The following is a 23711-nucleotide window of genomic DNA, read 5'->3' as shown; positions in this document are numbered from 1 at the left end:
CTACGGAGAGTTTGTACGCTACCTTTTACAGCACCGATGTCAGAGGCGCCATCTCCATGCGCGACAGGGTTGCAGTTTTCTGAAGGAGAGTTTTCGTTTTTTGGGGGGGGGGCGACTTGGAGACAATTAACTTCATGATGAGAGAACGAACCTGGGTTTAGGATTCAAAGACAAGGTAGCTATGATTGTTTACGATTATTAATGTGATTTTATTAGCCATATTGAGAGTTTACTAATCTAGTTTCTCCAATATCCAGTCTGAATATTTCGTTTTCGTCAAAACGTATTTCTGATCGCTTGACGCACGTCTTTGCTCCCTCCGTCCATTTCTCTTGGAAATTCGGAGTTCGCTTGTGCGTAGTGGTTGCAACTCAAACATATGTTATCTGTGGAAATCAGTCATATGGTCAAATATTTTCCTAGGTTAATACGCAGACGTCTCGTTGTCTTCATGGGCACATTGCGCGTTTATTTGACTAAGTACGATAAAGAGGAGGAGGAGCATAATGAAACCCGTAGTGGAAATTCCTTCCCGACAATAAGTAGTCTATGCTTCTAAAATACAGTCTAAACCGGCTGTAGAGGTAGTGGATTATCAACCGTCACTCACCAGATGGACAGTTCAGAGGGCAGCGAGTAGGATACAGAACGCTCAGATAGAAAACAAACTTACAGAACAGCTGAGAACTACTCTATACATAAACAACAGGAGAGACCAGACAGACAGCTCTATAGGCTACATTTCTATCGTCAGAGTGTTGCATCCCACACAGAATAAGCAGTGGTAGTTTCCAGAGTTCAGTATCATGAAATGACGTTACTGCAGTAGACTGAGTGTCTCTGGTGCAGTGAGTACAGAACTCTCACACATTTTTGTTGTATAAACAGGCACAGTTCTATACATACCATCTCCTAAAATGTGCACCCCATTGCCACAGTTTAACACCCAAATAAATGGTCTGTTTTTCATGTGCTGTACAAGTTAAAATAGGGAATATCCCTTTTTTGAGATAACATAGTTAAATAAACCCTGCTAGCATTGTCTTTTGGTGACATTTTTACAACCAAGGTCATTTTTAAACTTTTGAGTCAACCATTACAACTGGAAATGCTTGGCCGTTTGGGGGAGTGTCTAGCAACAGTATCCAGGTTGGAATAGACTTGACACACATACCTAGTTACCAACCCAGAGTGGAGATGTCCAATAGAGTGACTGTGCTGCATGAAGGGAGCTGTGTATACTGGTAGACAGAGACCAGTAGAAGGATCCAGACAGACAGAGGAAGACTGATCATGAAGGGAGCTGTGTATACTGGTAGACAGGGACCAGTAGAAGGATCCAGACAGAGGAAGACTGATCATGAAGGGAGCTGTGTATACTGGTAGACAGGGACCAGTAGAAGGATCCAGACAGAGGAAGACTGATCATGAAGGGAGCTGTGTATACTGGTAGACAGGGACCAGTAGAAGGATCCAGACAGAGGAAGACTGATCATGAAGGGAGCTGTGTATACTGGTAGACAGGGACCAGTAGAAGGATCCAGACAGAGGAAGACTGATCATGAAGGGAGCTGTGTATACTGGTAGACAGGGACCAGTAGAATGATCCAGGCAGACAGAGGAAGACTGATCATGAAGGGAGCTGTGTATACTGGTAGACAGGGACCAGTAGAAGGATCCAGACAGAGGAAGACTGATCATGAAGGGAGCTGTGTATACTGGTAGACAGGGACCAGTAGAAGGATCCAGACAGAGGAAGACTGATCATGAAGGGAGCTGTGTATACTGGTAGACAGGGACCAGTAGAAGGATCCAGACAGACAGAGGAAGACTGATCATGAAGGGAGCTGTGTATACTGGTAGACAGGGACCAGTAGAAGGATCCAGACAGACAGAGGAAGACTGATCATGAAGGGAGCTGTGTATACTGGTAGACAGGGACCAGTAGAAGGATCCAGACAGAGGAAGACTGATCATGAAGGGAGCTGTGTATACTGGTAGACAGGGACCAGTAGAAGGATCCAGACAGAGGAAGACTGATCATGAAGGGAGCTGTGTATACTGGTAGACAGGGACCAGTAGAATGATCCAGGCAGACAGAGGAAGACTGATCATGAAGGGAGCTGTGTATACTGGTAGGGACCAGTAGAAGGGACCACTGATCATGAAGGGAGGATAGACAGGGACCAGTAGAAGGATCCAGACAGAGGAAGACTGATCATGAAGGGAGCTGTGTATACTGGTAGACAGGGACCAGTAGAAGGATCCAGACAGAGGAAGACTGATCATGAAGGGAGCTGTGTATACTGGTAGACAGGGACCAGTAGAAGGATCCAGACAGAGGAAGACTGATCATGAAGGGAGCTGTGTATACTGGTAGACAGGGACCAGTAGAAGGATCCAGACAGAGGAAGACTGATCATGAAGGGAGCTGTGTATACTGGTAGACAGGGACCAGTAGAAGGATCCAGACAGACAGAGGAAGACTGATCATGAAGGGAGCTGTGTATACTGGTAGACAGAGACCAGTAGAATGATCCAGACAGACAGAGGAAGACTGATCATGAAGGGAGCTGTATATACTGGTAGACAGAGACCAGTAGAAGGATCCAGACAGACAGAGGAAGACTGCTCATGAAGGGAGCTGTGTACACTGGTAGACAGAGACCAGTAGAATGATCCAGACAGACAGAGGAAGACTGATCATGAAGGGAGCTGTATATACTAGTAGACAGAGACCAGTAGAAGGATCCTGACAGACAGAGGAAGACTGCTCATGAAGGGAGCTGTGTATACTGGTAGACAGGGACCAGTAGAAGGATCCAGACAGAGGAAGACTGATCATGAAGGGAGCTGTGTATACTGGTAGACAGAGACCAGTAGAAGGATCCAGACAGAGGAAGACTGATCATGAAGGGAGCTGTGTATACTGGTAGACAGGGACCAGTAGAAGGATCCAGACAGAGGAAGACTGATCATGAAGGGAGCTGTATATACTGGTAGACAGAGACCAGTAGAAGGATCCAGACAGACAGAGGAAGACTGATCATGAAGGGAGCTGTGTATACTGGTAGACAGGGACCAGTAGAAGGATCCAGACAGACAGAGGAAGACTGATCATGAAGGGAGCTGTGTATACTGGTAGACATGGACCAGGAGAAGGATCCAGACAGAGGAAGACTGATCATGAAGGGAGCTGTGTATACTGGTAGAAGGATACAGACAGGAAGACTGATCTGATACAGAGGTAGAGGGAGGAGCCTGAAGCTAACACAGATACACAAGCTGTGAACCAGGGTTCCCAAACCAGGATAACCTGGGAAGACCCAAATACGCTGAAGGTGAAACCCACGTCGCTGCTCTGCTAACAGCTTCCTCCACTGTCCCCCTTAGTGGGATCAAACCAGTAGTCCTCTGACTGCCCTCCCCCACAACTATCAACATGCTATGCTCTAGAAAAGGACCCAATTTGCTAGTTCCGTTAGCAACATTTCAAGTTAGCTGTGAAGTGGTCTTACAGTATGTTGTTATCTCTGTTACAAAGGCAGACCCAGCTAGATGTAGCAGTTATGTACTAGTCTGGTGTGTTTAGGGCTGAGGAGACGCACCCTGACTGACGTTGTGTTTTATGTAAATGACCTGGTATTATTCATATTTAGTTCGTCCTTAGTTTGTTCAACTCGTGTTTCCAGGGTCATTTGTCAGTGACGGGCTGACCACAGCTGGGGACAGGTAGTTACAACAGCCCTCGTGTCCTCGTACAGCCGGGGACAGGTAGTTACAACAGCCCTCGTGTCCTCGTACAGCCGGGGACAGGTAGTTACAACAGCCCTCGTGTCCTCATACAGCCGGGGACAGGTAGTTACAACAGCCCTCGTGTCCTCGTACAGCCGGGGACAGGTAGTTACAACAGCCCTCGTGTCCTCATACAGCCGGGGACAGGTAGTTACAACAGCCCCCGTGTCCTCATGCAGCCGGGGACAGGTAGTTACAACAGCCCTTGTGTCCTCGTACAGCTGGGGACAGGTAGTTATAACAGCCCTCGTGTCCTCATGCAGCCGGGGACAGGTAGTTACAACAGCCCTCGTGTCCTCATGCAGCCGGGGACAGGTAGTTACAACAGCCCCCGTGTCCTCATGCAGCTGGGGACAGGTAGTTACAACAGCCCCCGTGTCCTCATGCAGCCGGGGACAGGTAGTTACAACAGCCCCCGTGTCCTCATGCAGCTGGGGACAGGTAGTTACAACAGCCCCCGTGTCCTCGTACAGCAGGGGACATGTAGTTACAACAGCCCTCGTGTCCTCATGCAGCCGGGGACAGGTAGTTACAACAGCCCTCGTGTCCTCGTACAGCCGGGGACAGGTAGTTACAGCAGCCCTCGTGTCCTCATGCAGCCGGGGACAGGTAGTTACAACAGCCCTCGTGTCCTCGTACAGCCGGGGACAGGTAGTTACAACAGCCCCCGTGTCCTCGTACAGCAGGGGACAGGTAGTTACAACAGCCCCCGTGTCCTCGTACAGCCGGGGACATGTAGTTACAACAGCCCCCGTGTCCTCGTACAGCCGGGGACAGGTAGTTACAACAGCCCCCGTGTCCTCGTACAGCCGGGGACATGTAGTTACAACAGCCCCCGTGTCCTCATGCAGCCGGGGACAGATAGTTACAACAGCCCCCGTGTCCTCATACAGCAGGGGACATGTAGTTACAACAGCCCTCGTGTCCTCATGCAGCCGGGGACAGGTAGTTACAACAGCCCTCGTGTCCTCATGCAGCCGGGGACAGGTAGTTACAACAGCCCCCGTGTCCTCATGCAGCTGGAGTAGTGCCTTTTAGGGCGGGGCAGCTGGCTGCACTTTCATGGTCAACTGACTCTCAAATTCAGGAATTTAACATGATGACGCAAAGGCAATTAACACCTGACAGAGAGAATATTGTCAGGGTTCACACACACACACACACACACACACACACACGTTATGTTCTTCTATCCTCGTGGGGACCTCAAATATATTTCCATTGCAAATCCTATTGTCCCTAATCCTTACCATAACCTTAACCCATAAACCTAACCCCTTAAATAAATTCTAACCCCTTACACTAATTCTAACCCTAACCACTAAACCCTAATCCTAACCCTTTACACTAATTCTAACCCTAACCTCTAAACCCTAATCCCTTACACTAATTCTAATCACTAAATCCTAATCCTAACCCCTTACACTAATTCTAACCCTAACCACTAAACCCTAATCCTAACCCTTTACACTAATTCTAACCCTAACCACTAAACCCTAATCCTAACCCTTTACACTAATTCTAACCCTAACCACTAAACCCTAATCCCTTACACTAATTCTAACCCTAACCACTAAACCCTAATCCCTTACACTAATTCTAACCCTAACCTCTAAACCCTAATCCCTTACACTAATTCTAACCACTAAACCCTAATCCCTTACACTAATTCTAACCACTAAACCCTAATCCCTTACACTAATTCTAACCCTAACCTCTAAACCCTAATCCCTTACACTAATTCTAACCTCTAAACCCTAATCCCTTACACTAATTCTAACCACTAAACCCTAATCCCTTACACTAATTCTAACCACTAAACCCTAATCCCTTACACTAATTCTAACCCTAACTACTAAACCCTAATCCTAACCCTTTACACTAATTCTAACCCTAACTACTAAACCCTAATCCCTTACACTAATTCTAACCACTAAACCCTAATCCCTTACACTAATTCTAACCACTAAACCCTAATCCCTTACACTATTTCTAACCCTAACCACTAAATCCTAACCTCCTAAATTTAAATTAGCCTTTGTCCTCAGGGGGGCTGTGGGAATTGTCAGCACGAGGGTTAATTTTCCTTATTTTACTATCCTTGTGGGGACTTTTGGGGATTTGAATGTCCCAGAACCAGCAGAGACACACACACACACACACTCTCCTTTTATAGAGAGGACTGACCTAGTGTCTGACATGTTCTCCAGTAGAGGTTGCTCTTATGCAGGTATCTGTGTAAAACACCACAGTAGGACTTTGGTCAGGTGTTTTTAATCCAAAGATGCTTAAAATACAGTAGTGACTTGTGTCCATTTTTTGTCATGTGTATGTGGTCACATGAGGGAATTGAACCCTTGACCTTTGGCTGCTAGCGCCACTCAGAACCACATGAGTACCACCAATAGGGCGGGGCGATTTGGCCCAAATATCATATTTCTATATTTGTCTTTATTTTGATTGTATGGCGATATGTTACTCTGTTTCTATGTTTCTGAATGAGTTTTATGACGAGTGCATGGACCCTAGACCGGCAACACATGAATTATATGTGTTTTTAAATGGTCCTTCTTCATGCTAATGGGTTTTCCACTCAACCCAGCCAGGACAGAACTGACAGCTATGTAGTCCAATTAGAGTTGAACTTTTCAGTTATTTAACACGGTATAAAAATACCTTTTTTATTATAGAGGGTATTGTACCAATCTGTAGATCCATACCTGTATACTGGGACTCGTGATACATGGTCCTTGTATGTGGCTTCATTCATGTGTATTTTATCCCTCCTGTTATTACTTTGGGAAGGACTCGTAAAGGAAAGCATTTCTCGCTGATGTCTAAACCCTTTAGATTCACCACGTGACAAATACCATTTTTTATTACATTTAATATATCACCAAGATCTAACCACCAATAGGAGCACACAGCACATATCTGACTGCCGTCCATACAAGATCTAACCACCAATAGGAGCACACAGCACATATCTGACTGCCGTCCATACAAGATCTAACCACCAATAGGAGCACACAGCACATATCTGACTGCCATCCATACAAGATCTAACCACCAATAGGAGCACACAGCACATATCTGACTGCCATCCATACAAGATCTAACCACCAATAGGAGCACACAGCACATATCTGACTGCCATCCATACAAGATCTAACCACCAATAGGAGCACACAGCACATATCTGATCATCCATACAAGATCTAACCACCAATAGGAGCACACAGCACATATCTGACCATCCATACAAGATCTAACCACCAATAGGAGCACACAGCACATATCTGACTGCCATCCATACAAGATCTAACCACCAATAACCAGCACATATCTGACTGCCATCCATACAAGATCTAACCACCAATAGGAGCACACAGCACATATCTGACTGCCATCCATACAAGATCTAACCACCAATAGGAGCACACAGCACATATCTGACTGCCATCCATACAAGGCTTTGGCTATACTGCACTAGATTGAGAGGGATGCTAACTGGATCAAACTGGATTTCTGTATCAGTCAGGCAGAGTATCCTAATGAAGACCTTTTTGAGGAACCTCTTGTGACCCGTTTTTAGTTCCATCATACCAGACTAAAGGAACAGGGAAGTGTTAAAACGCCTGGTCAATATCATCATCATTATAGCCCCATGTCGTTCCTCTTTTATACACGCGTGCAGACACACAGGAAGTAGGAACCGTTAGAACAGGATGTTTGGTGTCCGTTCTACTAGAGCCAACCATCCTTATTGTTCTTAGAGATGACTTATATGAGCTCTGTCTCGTCTAGAGTCATAAAACACAGACACCTTTAAGGAGAGAGATGATGGTAGGAAATCCTGCTTCCAGGGGTTCTGGTAGAGAGGGCCGTGGGGAGTACCCTTCCTGCAGGGGTTCTCCACCCTTCCTGCTTCCAGGGTTCTGGTAGAGAGGGCCGTGGGAGTACCCTTCCTGCTTCCAGGGGTTCTGGTAGAGAGGTAACCCTTCCTGCTTCCAGGGGTTCTGGTAGAGAGGGCCGTGGGGAGTACCCTTCCTGCTTCCAGGGTTCTGGTAGAGAGGGCCGTGGGGAGTACCCTTCCTGCTTCCAGGGGTTCTGGTAGAGAGGGCCGTGGGGAGTACCCTTCCTGCTTCAGGGGTTCAGGGCCGGGGGGTACCCTTTCTTCCAGGGGTTCTGGTAGAGAGGGCCGTAGAGAGGGGGGAGTACCCTTCCTGCTTCCAGGGGTTCTGGTAGAGAGGGCCGTGGGGAGTACCCTTCCTGCTTCCAGGGGTTCTGGTAGAGAGGGCCGTGGGGAGTACCCTTCCTGCTTCCAGGGGTTCTGGTAGAGAGGGCCGTGGGGGAGTACCCTTCCTGCTTCCTGCCAGGGGTTCTGGTAGAGAGGGCCGTGGGGAGTACCCTTCCTGCAGGGGTTCCAGGGCCGTGGGGGTTCTGGTAGAGAGGGCCGTGGGGGAGTACCCTTCCTGCTTCCAGGGTTCTGGTAGAGAGGGCCGTGGGGAGTACCCTTCCTGCTTCCAGGGGTTCTGGTAGAGAGGGCCGTGGGGGGCTTCCAGTAGGGCCCTTCCTGCTTCCAGGGGTTCTGGTAGAGAGGGCCGTGGGGAGTACCCTTCCTGCTTCCAGGGTTCTGGTAGAGGCGGGCCGTTCCTTCCTTCTTCCAGGGGTTCTGGTAGAGAGGGCCGTGGGGGTACCCTTCCTGCTTCCAGGGTTCTTCCTGCTTCCAGGGGTTCTGGTAGAGAGGGCCGTGGGGGAGCTTCCAGGGGTTCCCTTCCTGCTTCCAGGGGTTCTGGTAGAGAGGGCCGTGGGGAGTACCCTTCCTGCTTCCAGGGGGGTTCTGGTAGAGAGGGCCGTGTTCTGGGGAGGGTACCCTTCCTGCTTCCAGGGGTTCTGGTAGAGAGGGCCGTGGGGGAGTAACCTTCCAGGGGTTCTTAGAGAGGGTGTGTTCTCCAGGGGTTCTGGTAGAGAGGGCCGTGGGGAGTAACCTTCCTGCTTCCGTGTGTTCTGGTAGAGAGGGCCGTGGGGAGTAACCTTCAGTAACATGTCTTGTAAATGTTCATTTGAAAGGTGATTGTTGCGTTAGTCCCACCACCTTCTACTAAATAGTGCACTACTTTTGACTAGGGCTCTAGGGCCCAGTTCCCTAGAACACGTGCACTGAGTGTACAACACATTAACACCTTCCTAATATTGATTTAGAGGGTTTCCTGCTCAGGTTTCCTGGTCAGGAAACTTCAGCCGTATGTCATTTTATATTGTATACTACGTCTTTACTAACATAATTTATGAGCCCATGTAATTGTTTTATTTATTTGTTAATAATGATATTTTTTACTTAACCAACAATGCAGTTAAGAAAAGTGTGTTAAGGGCTTGTAAAGTGAGCATTTCCCTGTAAGGTTTACACCTGTTGTTTACTGCATATGTGACATAACGATTTGATTTAAGTATTTAACGTTAAAACCATTTCTGGGACATCGCCTGATCTCTTTCCTGGAGCTGATGGGCAGAATTCCAGAGGTTTTCTAGCACATTCCAGGACTGTATGACTGCTTGTTGTGGTCTGTGTTTCTAGGAATACCATTGGGCCATGTCCGTACAATATTATGGCTTAGTGTGTGTGTCACTCGTACATTTTTAAACGACAAACCTTTTTATTTTGTAATGGATAAAATACCATCAAATTATTGTCCATCTTAATCATAACTGTTCACATGTAATGTTTAAAAAAAAACATGTTTTCCAAGACCATGAACATTTTTATCATAACGAGTTCTCATTACTGTAACATGTTCATAACCTGGATTTAATTTGTAAATGATTTATGTTTTAAACTATTATTCATTTAAAGAAAGATTATCCGGTGAATGAACTCATCCGGATTGACTGGCCTTCATGTCTCAAAGTAATGACGGACTGTCGTTTCTCTTTTCTAATTTGAGCTGTTCTTGACATAATATGGACATGGTCTTTTACCAAATAGGGCTCTTCTGTACACGCCCCCTACCTTGTCACAACACAACTGATTGGTTATCTTCCCCTACCTTGTCACAACACAACTGATTGGCCCAACACATTAAGAAGGAAAGACATTCCACAAATTAACTTTTAACAAGGCACACCTGCTAATTGAAATGCATTCCAGGTGACTACCTCATGAAGCTGGTTGAGAGAATGCCAAGAGTGTGCAAAGGGTGGCTACTTTTTGAAGAATCTCAAATATAAAATATATTTTGATTTGTTTAACACCTTTTTGGTTACATGATTCCATATATTATTTAATAGCTTTGATGTCTTCACTATTTTACAATGTAGAAAATAGTATGAAATTATGAAAAACCCAGGAATGAGTCGGTGTACAAACATTTGACTGGTCGTGTAAATATATTTACGTTCCAAGTCGGAATTCTCCCAAAGGGTTAAATGGATTTTCTAGATCAGTAAAGTTACTTTAAGATGATTTCATCATGAAATGCCATTATCACTGATATTTACTTGTATTGGTTTTGTGCTGTAAATGCAACAGAGCTGGAGACCGTGACCAGGTAAACAACACCTCAGCATGGATTGGAGTCCTTTGTGTGACCCAAACCAGGTACTAACAAGTCAACTCAGCATGGAGTTTCTATTAAAATAAACCAATATGTCCTATTTGAGCCCGACAGAGTCAACAGGCTTTTTCGACAGAGTGCTGACTAACAGAGTCAACTGTAGGCTATTAAAATAGAGCCCAACAGAGTCAACTGTAGGCTATTAAAATAGAGCCCAACAGAGTCAACTGTAGGCTATTAAAATAGACCAGTCAACTGTAGGCTATTAAAATAGACCCCAACAGAGTCAACTGTAGGCTATTAAAATAGACCCCAACAGAGTCAACTGTAGGCTATTAAAATAGAGCCCGACAGAGTCAACTGTAGGCTATTAAAATAGAGCCCGACAGAGTCAACTGTATCAGCTGCCACTCAATTTTGGCTAAATCACCAGTGTTTCAGCATCATCTTGTATTCATCTTTGAATGTCCGTGTAATGTCCCCGTTAACACAGTTTATATCAACGTCTTGTCAGATGTTTTCCGACCTCAACAGTAGTGTTTTATTTCAACATTTTAACTAGGCAAGTCGGTTAAGAACAAATACTTATTGACAATGACTGGACAAAATACCTGACAACACTGCACGACATGAAAAAGGCAAAAGGCCTGCTAAAAATATCAGGACAAAATACACATCACGATGAGACAACACAACATGAAGAGAAATGCATGACAACACTGCATCATGACAACACTGCATCATCATGACAACACTGCATCATGACAACAACCCATGACAACACTGCATCATGACAACAACCCATGACAACACTGCATCATGACATGACAACCCATGACAACACTGCATCATGACAACACTGCACAACCCATGACAACACTGCATCATGACTGCATCAACAACCCACTGACAACACTGCATCATGACAACAACCCATGACAACACTGCATCATGACAACAACCCATGACAACACTGCATCATGACAACAACCCATGACAACACTGCATCATGACAACAACAACATGACAACACTGCATCATGACAACAACACCATGACAACACGGCATCATGACAACAACCCATGACAACATGGCATCGGCACAGACACTGCATCACAACCCATGACAACACTGCATCATTGGGCCCACTGACAACAACCCACAAACTGCATCCAGAAGGTAGACAACATGCATCATGGCCCATGACAACAACACAAAGGGCATCATGACAACAACCCATGACAACACTGCATCATGACAACAACCCATGACAACACTGCATCATGACAACAACCCATGACAACACTGCATCATGACAAGGGCCATGACAACACTGCATCATGATGACATGACAACACTGCATCATGACAACAACAACATGACAACACCCATGACAACAACACCATGACAACACGGCATCATGACAACAACACAAAGGAACCAGAAGGTAGAGACATTATTGGTCCCAGACACACAAAGGGCCAGAAGGTAGAGACATTATTGGGCCCAGACAAACGGCCAGAAGGTAGAGACATTATTGGTCCCAGACAACGACACAAACACAAAGGGCCAGAAGGTATAGACATTATTGGGCCCAGACAACGACACAAAGGGCCAGAAGGTAGAGACATTACATCATGCAGAGCTGCCACAACGGTCAGAGTCTCCATGATGGAGTCTTTAGTGTCAGGAAGAGTCCACTTCGCAGGTCAACAATTACAACATTGTGCTAAATGCCTCAACATCCAATGAGGGATAAGATGAGCGCCACAAATCAGGAAATGACTTGGTGCTTATCTTTTCTAATCATTTAGGATTGTTGACATACAGCTGGATCTACAAAATAGATGGTCTAGGATGAGGACATTTGTTGACAGACCCCTTTAATTAAGTTCTGAAAACATAAAACGCTTGATTTAAGTATATATATAAATTATTATTATAGCGTCTAAATCAGGGAGGTCAACTTTTATAGGCCCACTGATCAATTTCCAGAAACGTCCCCCGACCTTTTGGAACTCAGAATAGTAGAATAGACCAAGTGCCATTTTGAAGTGTTTGTCCATCAGCAATTGTTCTCTTATGTCTGTCAGTCACTCAGTTAGTCATGTCAGCTAACACGTTTCTGTTGTTGATTTGTACGTTAGTCTCGTAGTGCTGAGTGATTAACCAACCTCTCTTTTTTTGGGCTGGGAGGGGTTATTAAACAACTCATTAACCGACATCGGTTCAGTTACTTGAATTCCATTTTAGTTTTTTGTGTGAGCCCAGCGCTAGGTTTCATTCACCAGAGAAATCAAGTCAAGAATGATGTGGGAGGCTGGGCTGAAGGGAGTTGTTTTCATGAAGAAAATATTCACCCTAGTTCAGTGTAGAAACTTTAACTAATTACAATGACCATAATCCATTGCGGCAGTTTTTCCCAACTCAGAGAGGAAGAGGCGACCCGAGAAGTTTCACTCTCGCCAAAATCTGTCCTAAATAAGCCCAATGCGTTTATTGGTTTATATTGAACATGGATTTGTCACCTGCCTTCCAGCCTTTGGGAGAACGACTCCCATTGTTAGACCAGAGACATGAGCATCTCCTCATGGTAAACACTTCTCTGGATGGATAGGCCTATGAGCATCTCCTCATGGTAAACACTTCTCTGGATGGATAGGCCTATGAGCATCTCCTCATGGTAAACACTTCTCTGGATGGATAGGCCTATGAGCATCTCCTCATGGTAAACACTTCTCTGGATGGATAGGCCTATGAGCATCTCCTCATGGTAAACACTTCTCTGGATGGATAGGCCTATGAGCATCTCCTCATGGTAAACACTTCTCTGGATGGATAGGCCTGAGCATCTCCTTTGGTAAACACTTCTTTGGATAGCTTTATTTATGGTCCTCATGGTAAACAGACTTCAATGAACACTGGATGGACTGAGATGACAGTTTTTGAAAGCATCTCTTTGAAGAACTAGTGAAAGGATTTTGTCAATTATTTCATATACATTTTCTATTTCTGGATGGACAATTGAATGTTCATTAATAATTTTGGCTTTGGAATTTCCATTAAAAAGCTAAAATCTCCTCATTATTTCAAACACATTTCTGAAAAAAAAATGATGGATAGGCCATATTGCTGAGCATCTCACTTCCATGGTAAACACTTCACTTCTGGATGGCTGAGCCTCACACTTTATTTATGTCCACCATATTGCTGAGACCTCACATGATTCACTTCCTGGATACGTCCACCATATTGCTGAGACCGTCACATGATTCACTTCCTGGATACGTCCACCATATTGCTGAGACCGTCACATGATTCAGGTCCACCATATTGCTGAGACCGTCACATGATTCACTTCCTGAACGTCCACCATATTGCTGAGACCGTCTCATGATTCACTTCCTGAAGTCCACCATACTGAGACCGTGAAATGATTTTTGTCAATTATTTCATGATTCACTTCCTTTCCACCATATTGCTGAGATAGTAATTTCACTTCCTTTCCACCATATTTGGACCTGACAGATTCACTTTGAATGTCCACCATGCTAGATAATTTCACTTGATACGTCCACCATTTGAGATTTCCATGATTCAAAAAGCCAAAATATTGCTGAGACCGTCATTATGATTCACTTCCTGGATACGTCCACCATATTGCTGAGAACATGATTCATGATACGTCCACCATATTGCTGAGACCGTCACATGATTCACTTCCTGGATACGTCCACCATATTGCTGAGACCGTCACATGATTCACTTCCTGGATACGTCCACCATATTGCTGAGACCGTCACATGATTCACTTCCTGGATCACTTCCTGGATCGTCCACCATATTGCTGAGACCGTCACATGATTCACTTCCTGGATACGTCCACCATATTGCTGAGACCGTCACATGATTCACTTCCTGGATACGTCCACCATATTGCTGAGACCGTCACATGATTCACTTCCTGGATACGTCCACCATATTGCTGAGACCGTCACATGATTCACTTCCTGGATACGTCCACCATATTGCTGAGACCGTCACATGATTCACTTCCTGGATACGTCCACCATATTGCTGAGACCGTCACATGATTTCCAATAAGTCCAGATGGAGAAGAGATAATGCACAATGGGAGAATCTCAATTGCATACTCCTCACATCCTCTCGTAATCTCCCTCCTCGCTTCCTTCTCAAAACCCATTGGAGGAGAAGGTCAGAGGGGAGAGACATCTGGCTTTCTCATCCAAAGGGTTTTTGAGGAGGAGAGAGGACGCGAGGAGTATCTAATTGAGATTCTCCCCATTGTCTGGCTGGACAACTCTCCTAACAAGCTTCATTCAGCATGACATCCTTCTGCTTAGACTCCACTTGCATTGCACACTATGAAAAATGATATTTTGCATTTCAAACTAATCCATTTTATTATTCTTCATCAGCCAACAGCCAGAGCAGTATTATGGTCAGAGGTAATGAGGTTGTGTGTTTGAGTTAGACTTCCTTCCTGCTGTTATCTTGTATAATTGTTTAATGAGGACTTTAGCTGCGACTCCAGTCTTCAGAGACTGATTTAGGGCTTATTCAAGTTGAAGAGAGTTCAAGCAGAGGCACCGTGATGAGATTCAAATGTACATAATATTGACATAACTTTTCAATTTACATTAGCAACTGTCCTGTGCCTGCCGAGAGAGAGTTTGGGGGCTTGGCAACGGACTGTCCTGTGCCTGCCGAGAGAGAGTTTGGGGGCTTGGCAACGGACTCTCCTGTGCCTGCCGAGAGAGAGTTTGGGGGCTTGGCAATGGACTGTCCTGTGCCTGCCGAGAGAGAGGTTGGGGGCTGGGCAACGGACTCTCCTGTGACTGCCGAGAGAGAGTTTGGGGGCTTGGCAACGGACTCTCCTGTGCCTGCCGAGAGAGAGTTTGGGGGCTGGGCAACGGACTGTCCTGTGCATGCCGAGAGAGAGGTTGGGGGCTGGGCAACGGACTCTCCTGTGCATGCCGAGAGAGAGTTTGGGGGCTTGGCAACGGACCGTTCTGTGCCTGCCGAGAGAGAGTTTGGGGGCTTGGCAACGGACGTTCTTGCGCTGTAGTTTTAAAATGTACTGTAAATATCCGAGTAACGTAGGCAACTACCAGTAGCTAAGCACGCTTACAACAAACTATTCCACTATGCAAGCAACTTTTCATCTCAACCATATATTTATTTTTAAACATTTTAAATTTAACTTTTATTTAAACAGGTAGGCTAGTTGAGAACACATTTATTTAACCAAAGTCTATATACATTGTGTGCAAAAGGCATGAGGAGGTAAGGCAATAAATAGGCCATAGGAGTGAATAATTACAATTTAGCAGATTAACACTGGAGTGATAAATGAGCAGATGATGATGTGCAAGTAGAGATACTGATGTGCAAAAGAGCAGAAAAGTAAATAAAATAAAAACAGTATGGGGTTGAGGTAGGTAGATTGGGTGGGCTATTTACAGATGGACTATGTACAGCTGCAGTGATCGGTTAGCTGCTCAGATAGTTGATGAGGAAAATAGAAGTCTCCAACTTCAGCAATTTTTTTTTTTTTGCAATTCGTTCCAGTCACTGGCAGTAGAGAACTGGAAGGAAAGGCGGCCAAATGAGGTGTTGGCTTTGGGGTTGATCAGTGAGATATACCTGCTGGAACGTGCGCTACGGGAGGGTGTTGTTCGCGTGACCAGTGAACTGAGATAAGGCAGAGCTTTATCTAGCATAGACTTATAGATGACCTGGAGCCAGTGGGTCTGGCCACGAATATGTAGCGAGGGCCAGCCGAGTAGAGCATACAGGTCGCGGTGGTGGTGGTATAACAAAACGGATGGCACTGTGATAGACTGCATCCAGTTTACTGAGTAGAGTATTGGAAGCTATTTTGTAGATGCATGGCCGAAGTCGAGGATCGGTAGGATAGTCAGTTTTACTAGGGTAAGTTTGGTGGCGTGAGTGAAGGAGGCTTTGTTGCGAAATAGAAAGCCGATTCTAGATTTGATTTTTGATTGGGGATGTTTAATATGAGTCTGGAAGGAGAGTTTTTACAGTCTAGCCAGTCACCTAGGTATTTATAGTTGTCCACATATTCTAGGTCTGAACCGTCCAGGGTGGTGATGCTAGGTGGGAGGACGGGTGCGGGCAACGAACGGTTGAAAAGCATGCAGTTGGAGGCCACGGAAGGCGTGTTGTATGGCATTGAAGCTCTTTTGGAGGTTAGTTAGCACAGTGTCCAAGGAAGGGCCAGAAGTATACAGAATGGTGTCGTTTGCGTAGAGGTGGATCAGGGAATCGCCCGCAGCAAGAGCTACATGTATACAGAGAAAAGAGTCGGCCCGAGAATTGAACCCTGTGGTACCCCCATAGAGACTGCCAGAGGTCCGGACAACATGTCCTCCGATTTGACACTGTCTGCAAAGTAGTTGGTGAACCAGGCGAGGCAGTCGTCAGAAAAACCAAGGCTATTGAGTCTGCCGATAAGAATGTGGTGATTGACAGAGTCGAAAGCCTTGGCCAGGTCGATGAAGACAGCTGCACAGTACTGTCTTTTATCGATGGCGGTTATGATATCGTTTAGTACCTTGAGCGTGGCTGAGGTGCACCCGTGACCGGCTCGGAAGCAGGAGGAAGGCATGGCCAGCCGTTGAGAAATGCTTATTGAAATGTTCAATTATAATGGATTTATCAGTGGTGACCGTGTTACCCAGCCTCCATGGACTTTAGTGTCCCAAAAGCTACAGGATGCAAATTTCTGTTTGAAAAGCTAGCCTTTGCTTTCCTGACTGACTGCGTGTATTGGTTCCTGACTTCCCTGAACAGTTGCATATCGCGGGGACTATTCGATGCTATGGCAGTCCGCCACAGGATATTAAACTCTTCACAAGCATGTGCAAACAATTAAAGGGTTCATATTCTCGTCCGTAACGTTACACTCATTACCTTTTAGCTTCAAGACAAGAGCACAGTTACTACAGCGAACAAAGTCTTCGTCAAGTAACGTTAGCCGATCAAACATGAGTGATTAGCCCCCCCCATACAAATATAAAGTACAGTAGGCCCACCTTACAGCATTAGAACAAACCAGGCTTCATTTTGATCCATATCATCCAAGTCATTACATATGGTAAAGTAAACTCTGACTGAAAACGTGGGTAATTCGGTGTGAGGTGACATCAGCTGTTTTACATGGCTCACTGCAGCCAGACAAATCACAGAGGACTCTTTTTAAAAAATAAAAAAAATGTATTGTGTGTGTTGTTATTAGTGTTGGTGTGCTGACACAAACCTCGACCTCGGTCTCTCTGTCACCCTTCGTCATTTTTGGACCTCACTCATCTCTTCACACCATACACATACACATGTATAGTGGGGTAACGCGTGTAGAGTGGGGTAACGCGTGTAGAGTGGGGTAACGCGTGTAGAGTGGGGTAACGCGTGTAGAGTGGGGTAACGCGTGTAGAGTGGGGTTACGCGTGTAGAGTGGGGTTACGCGTGTAGAGTGGGGTTACGCGTGTAGAGTGGGGTTACGCGTGTAGAGTGGGGTTACGCGTGTAGAGTGGGGTTACATATATACACGTGTAGAGTGGGGTTACATATATACACGTGTAGAGTAGGGTTACATATATACACGTGTAGAGTAGGGTTACATATATACACGTGTAGAGTAGGGTTACATATATACACGTGTAGAGTAGGGTTACATAGTACGTGGGTTACATATATACACGTGCAGAGTAGGGTTACATATATACACGTGCAGAGTAGGGTTACATATATACACGTGCAGAGTAGGGTTACATATATACACGTGTAGAGTAGGGTTACATATATACACGTGCAGAGTAGGGTTACATATATACACGTGCAGAGTAGGGTTACATATATACACGTGCAGAGTAGGGTTACATATATACACGTGCAGAGTAGGGTTACATATATCCACGTGTAGAGTAGGGTTACATATATCCACGTGCAGAGTAGGGTTACATATATCCACGTGTGTAGTAGGCTTTAGGCCAGGGCGGTATACCGGGATATTTGGAAATAGCCAAAGGAATCATTTTTTTCCAAATACCGTCAATGTTAAGTATTTATTTTACAGTTTTATTTGTATAAATGTGACTTTTGAAGTAAATACCTGAAGTCACCTTGTGAAATACGTTAGGAGATAAAGAAGATTGCGTCCTTCATTTCACCGATCACCATTTTTCATTATGTAGCATAACGCTCGTCCCCAGTCATGTGGTGTTTGTTTACAAGCACACAACGAGAGACCCGGAGTCAGGTGATGTAGTTACATTACGCAATTCACAACTAAATGTTTGCCACCTAGATAACTTAGTTGATAACTGTCTAAAATGTGCTAAATACTCTGCAGTTGTGCATTTTGGATTGCTAATTTAGTAGCTAGTTAGCGAAGTGGTTAAGCTTCTTCCAAAATCAAGTTTTGCTTGGTAACAGCTGATAATTCCCTCCTGGATCAAGAGCCTTCCTGTTTATTTGTTTTGTGTTTGTGCAGCAATCTGTGAGTAGCATTTTTGAGTTCCTTGTAGAACTTTGAGCTGGGATGTCTGTCCTGCTAATCAATGTGCTCATTAGCATTTAGTTAGCATTCTCTATGGGATTTTACATGTACTTGTTAGCATTGCTAACCTTTGGATTACAGTAGCACCCCCTAGTGTTCAGTGCCGGTATTACCGGATATCCCATTATGGCACAAGGTTGGTATGACAGTCTGGATACCTCCCAAGCCTAGTAGGGTTTAACATGGGTAACCAGGATCACGGACTGTTCTGGGATCACTTTTCACATGTCCCACAGTGTGTGAGTGGCTGCCTGCCTTTTCTTGTTACTGACCCCTCTTGTTTGCTCAGAAAGCCAATAAGTTAATGATTATCACAGTTCTCTGTACCCTGCTGTCGAGCATGAGAGCAGGACCATCATGCAACAACATGTCTAGGTGGCACTGAAATGAGAGTCCACCGAATGTCTGATTGATTGTAGATAACAGAAGCCCTCAGCAGTGGTAGAATGAAAGAAATGATGCAAGAATTCAATGCAACAAATCACAAGGCAAGAATTTAGACTCGTCTGAGAATAAGTTTTGCTTCTTTCTCGTTCTGTGTGTTTGAGAACAGCTTAGTTCTGAACAGTGTCTCATACTGTTCCTGGTCATCTCGATCGTGGTGTTGACACACAGTTGGTCTTTCTTGCCTACAGGTTGCTGCCACACCCCTCCCCCCTCTGTGTCCCATTGGCTGCTGTTCCCCAGGGGGTGGGACTCCGTATGGGTTAAGAGCTGTGAGGCCAGACTGAGAGGACAGTGAAGCCTGACACACTCCACCCACCGCACAGGTAAGACCAACTCCTGTTACACACACACACACACACACACACACACATACATATACACACACACAGAGAGAGAGAGACTCCACCCACCTACACAGGTAAAACCAACTGTTATGCTCACTCACACACATACTGCCTGAAACACACTCCACCTACACAGGTAAAACCAACTGTTATGCTCACAGGTAAAAGAACAGTAGACAGTCAATGCAATAAATATTGCTTGTGTACTGTAGGTGTGAGGGGAGGATGACTGAGAGGGAGAGAATGAAGAGCGGGGGAGAGAATGAAGAAGAGGGAGGATGAGAGGACACAGGGGGCCTGAAGGCACTGGGGCAGAATTGTTGCTAGGAGACAGTGAAACTGAAACACAAGACAGCGAAAGGGTAGAACGAGGGAGAGATGAGGAAGCAAGATAAAGGACACCTGGAAGTAGTGAGAGGAAGAAATCCGAAATAGAGGGGAAGAGAATGGGGGAGGGTTATGGTGGGTAAGAGGAGGTCATTGTGTTTCAATGAGAAGTCCTCTGAGAAGGGTTAGTGGGGGAGGGAGAGAGCTGCTTTCAGCCTTGCTCAGGTGGGTTGTTCTGCTCATTCCAACTCGTTTAGCAAGAGAAGAATGTAAATATTTGATTTTGTCCGAACAGGAATCCTGTCTTTTTGTGTGTGATGGTGACCAGGTCTTAGTGTTGTATTGAACTGCTGCTGTGTTCTACTATGTTCTTATCAACTAAATCAAAGCAAATGTTTAGCCTCAGCTTAAATGCAAATGAGTCGGACATTTTTGCATGTCACTGATGTCAGTAGAGACAATAACTCTAGTAAATGAAGTAACCCAGGGATGGTGTCAGACAATAACTAGTAAATTAAGTCACCCAGGGATGGTGTCAGACAATAACTAGTAAATGAATTAACCCAGGGATGGTGTCAGACAATAACTAGTTAATGAAGTCACCCAGGGATGGTGTCAGACAATAACTAGTAAATGAAGTCACCCAGGGATGGTGTCAGACAATAACTCTAGTAAATGAAGTAACCCAGGGATGGTGTCAGACAATAACTAGTAAATGAAGTCACCCAGGGATGGTTTCAGACAATAACTAGTAAATGAAATCACCCAGGGATGGTGTCAGACCATAACTAGTAAATGAAGTAACCCAGGGATGGTGTCAGATAATAACTAGTAAATGAAGTAACCCAGGGATGGTGTCAGATAATAACTAGTAAATGAAGTCACCCAGGGATGGTGTCAGTAGAGACAATAACTAGTAAATGAAGTAACCCAGGGATGGTATCAGTAGAGACAATAACTAGTAAATGAAGTAACCCAGGGATGGTGTCAGACAATAACTCTAGTAAATGAAGTCACCCAGGGATGGTGTCAGTAGAGACAATAACTAGTAAATGAAGTAACCCAGGGATGGTGTCAGTAGAGACAATAACTAGTAAATGAAGTCACCCAGGGATGGTGTCAGTAGAGACAATAACTAGTAAATGAAGTCACCCAGGGATGGTGTCAGACAATAACTAGTAAATGAAGTCACCCAGGGATGGTGTCAGACAATAACTAGTAAATGAAGTCACCCAGGGATGGTGTCAGACAATAACTAGTAAATGAAGTCACCCAGGGATGGTGTCAGACAATAACTAGTAAATGAAGTCACCTAGGGATGGTGTCAGACAATAACTAGTAAATGAAGTCACCCAGGGATGGTGTCAGACAATAACTAGTAAATGAAGTCACCCAGGGATGGTGTCAGACAATAACTAGTAAATGAAATCACCCAGGGATGGTGTCAGACAATAACTAGTACATGAAGTCACCCAGGGATGTGTTGAGGAGGAGGGGTGTATGTTTGTGCCCCCACACCCACATCCTTGTGGTTATGATTCCACCTTGGTTGGCTGTATCAGCTGTGCTCTTGTAGGGTTGGAAGCCAAACCTGCACAGCCAATATCTCTCCTATGTTGTGCAGTTGTCATCAGTCAGACCAGGACCACAGATTAGGATCACGAGGGCTCTCTGGAATATAAAGCACATGATCAGTGATTCACTGCCTAGAAACATTGATTTTCCCTAAATAACCTTTCCAACTTTCCTGAGAGACTTTCTGGCCATTTCAAAATAAATATTTCAAATGTTCAAACTGACCCGAAGGTCTCCATCTTAGAGTCGAGCAGAGTTTTTGAATAAATTGTAGATTTGAATAGATTGTAGATTTGAATAGATTGTAGATTAGCAGTCTGATTACCATTCATCTGAAATTGCTCATGCATTCTGTGGAGGTATTATTCTGCAGCATTGTTTCTTAGAGACCTGTGTTCTCTTGAAGTGAAGCCATTACATCAACCCCCCCCATTAAAGTAGAATGAAAATGTGGGCTATTTGTAGTCATGTGTTTTTGCACTGCCATATTAACTCAGGGGGAGATTTCCATCCTATTAAATGTTGATTTTATTTTACCTTTATTTAACTAGGCAAGTCAGTTAAGAACAAATTCTTATTTTCAATGATGGCCTAGGAACAGTGGGTTAACTGCCTGTTCAGGGGCAGAACGACAGATTTGTACCTTGTCAGTTGGGGATTTGAACTTGCAACCTTCCGGTTACTAGTCCAACAAACACTCTAACCACTAGGCTAGTTGTGTAAAGCATTTTGTTGCATTGTGCATATGACAAATAAACTAACTTGAATGTGTCCCCTCATCTCTCTCCTCTCCCTCGTCTATCTCTCTCTCCTCTCCCTCGTCTATCTCTCTCCCTCGTCTATCTCTCTCTCTCGTCTATCTCTCCTCGTCTATCTCTCTCTCTCCTCTCCCTCGTCTATCTCTCTCTCTCCTCTCCCTCGTCTATCTCTCTCTCTCCTCTCCCTCGTCTATCTCTCTCTCTCCTCTCCCTCGTCTATCTCTCTCTCTCCTCTCCCTCGTCTATCTCTCTCTCTCCTCTCCCTCGTCTATCTCTCTCTCTCTCTCTCCTCTCCCTCGTCTCTCTCCTCTCTCTCTCTCTCCTCTCCCTCGTCTATCTCTCCTCTCCCTCTCTATCTCTCTCTCCCTCGTCTATCTCGTCTCTCTCTCTCTCTCCCTCGTCTATCTCTCTCTCTCTCTCTCCCTCTCTCTCTCTCTCTCTCCTCTCCCTCGTCTCTCTCTCTCTCTCTCCCTCGTCTATCTCTCTCTCTCTCCTCTCCCTCGTCTCTCTCTCTCTCTCCTCCCTCGTCTATCTCTCTCTCTCTCTCTCTCCTCTCTCTCTCCTCTCCCTCTCTCTCTCTCTCTCCTCTCCCTCGTCTATCTCTCTCTCTCCTCTCCCTCGTCTATCTCTCTCTCTCTCCTCTCCCTCGTCTATCTCTCTCTCTCTCCTCTCCCTCGTCTATCTCTCTCTCTCTCTCTCCCTCGTCTCTCTCTCTCTCTCCTCTCCCTCGTCTATCTCTCTCTCTCTCCCTCGTCTATCTCTCTCTCTCTCTCCTCTCCCTCGTCTATCTCTCTCTCTCCCTCGTCTATCTCTCTCTCTCTTCTCCCTCGTCTATCTCTCTCTCCTCTCCCTCGTCTCTCTCTCTCCTCTCCCTCCCTCTAGGTGGCTAGAGATCAGAGGTCGTAGCTAGAGGTCATGGCGGGCCTGAGGAGGAAGCTGAAGTTTCTGGTGACATTGATGACGGTCAATCTCTTCATCTTCATCCTAGTGTTCCACGGAGGAGGAGGAGGACAGGACAAGGGACACAACAAGGTGAGAGGGGACAGGACAAGGGACACAACAAGGTGAGAGGGGACAGGACAAGAGACACAACAAGGTGAGAGGGGACAGGACAAGAGACACAACAAGGTGAGAGGGGACAGGACAAGAGACACAACAAGGTGAGAGGGGACAGGACAAGAGACACAACAAGGTGAGAGGGGACAGGACAAGAGACACAACAAGGTGAGAGGGGACAGGACAAGAGACACAACAAGGTGAGAGGGGACAGGACAAGAGACACAACAAGGTGAGAGGGGACAGGACA

The 23711-nt window shown here is 45.4% G+C and overlaps 1 long non-coding RNA gene across 1 annotated transcript; it reads left to right on the top strand.

The window, feature by feature from the left end:
* Nucleotides 1–88: 88 nt before the first annotated feature.
* LOC135568449 (uncharacterized) lies at nucleotides 89–23483 on the top strand. The gene is made up of 3 exons (XR_010462633.1): nucleotides 89–175; nucleotides 19590–19724; nucleotides 23288–23483. It is a non-coding gene; the product is annotated as an uncharacterized LOC135568449 (long non-coding RNA).
* Nucleotides 23484–23711: the final 228 nt, after the last annotated feature.

Source organism: Oncorhynchus nerka, unplaced genomic scaffold, assembly GCF_034236695.1.
Source record: "Oncorhynchus nerka isolate Pitt River unplaced genomic scaffold, Oner_Uvic_2.0 unplaced_scaffold_1588, whole genome shotgun sequence".
NCBI lineage: Eukaryota > Metazoa > Chordata > Actinopteri > Salmoniformes > Salmonidae > Oncorhynchus > Oncorhynchus nerka.
The sequence above is the reverse complement of the archived record's forward strand: the minus strand, read 5'-3'. Positions and strand labels throughout refer to the sequence as shown.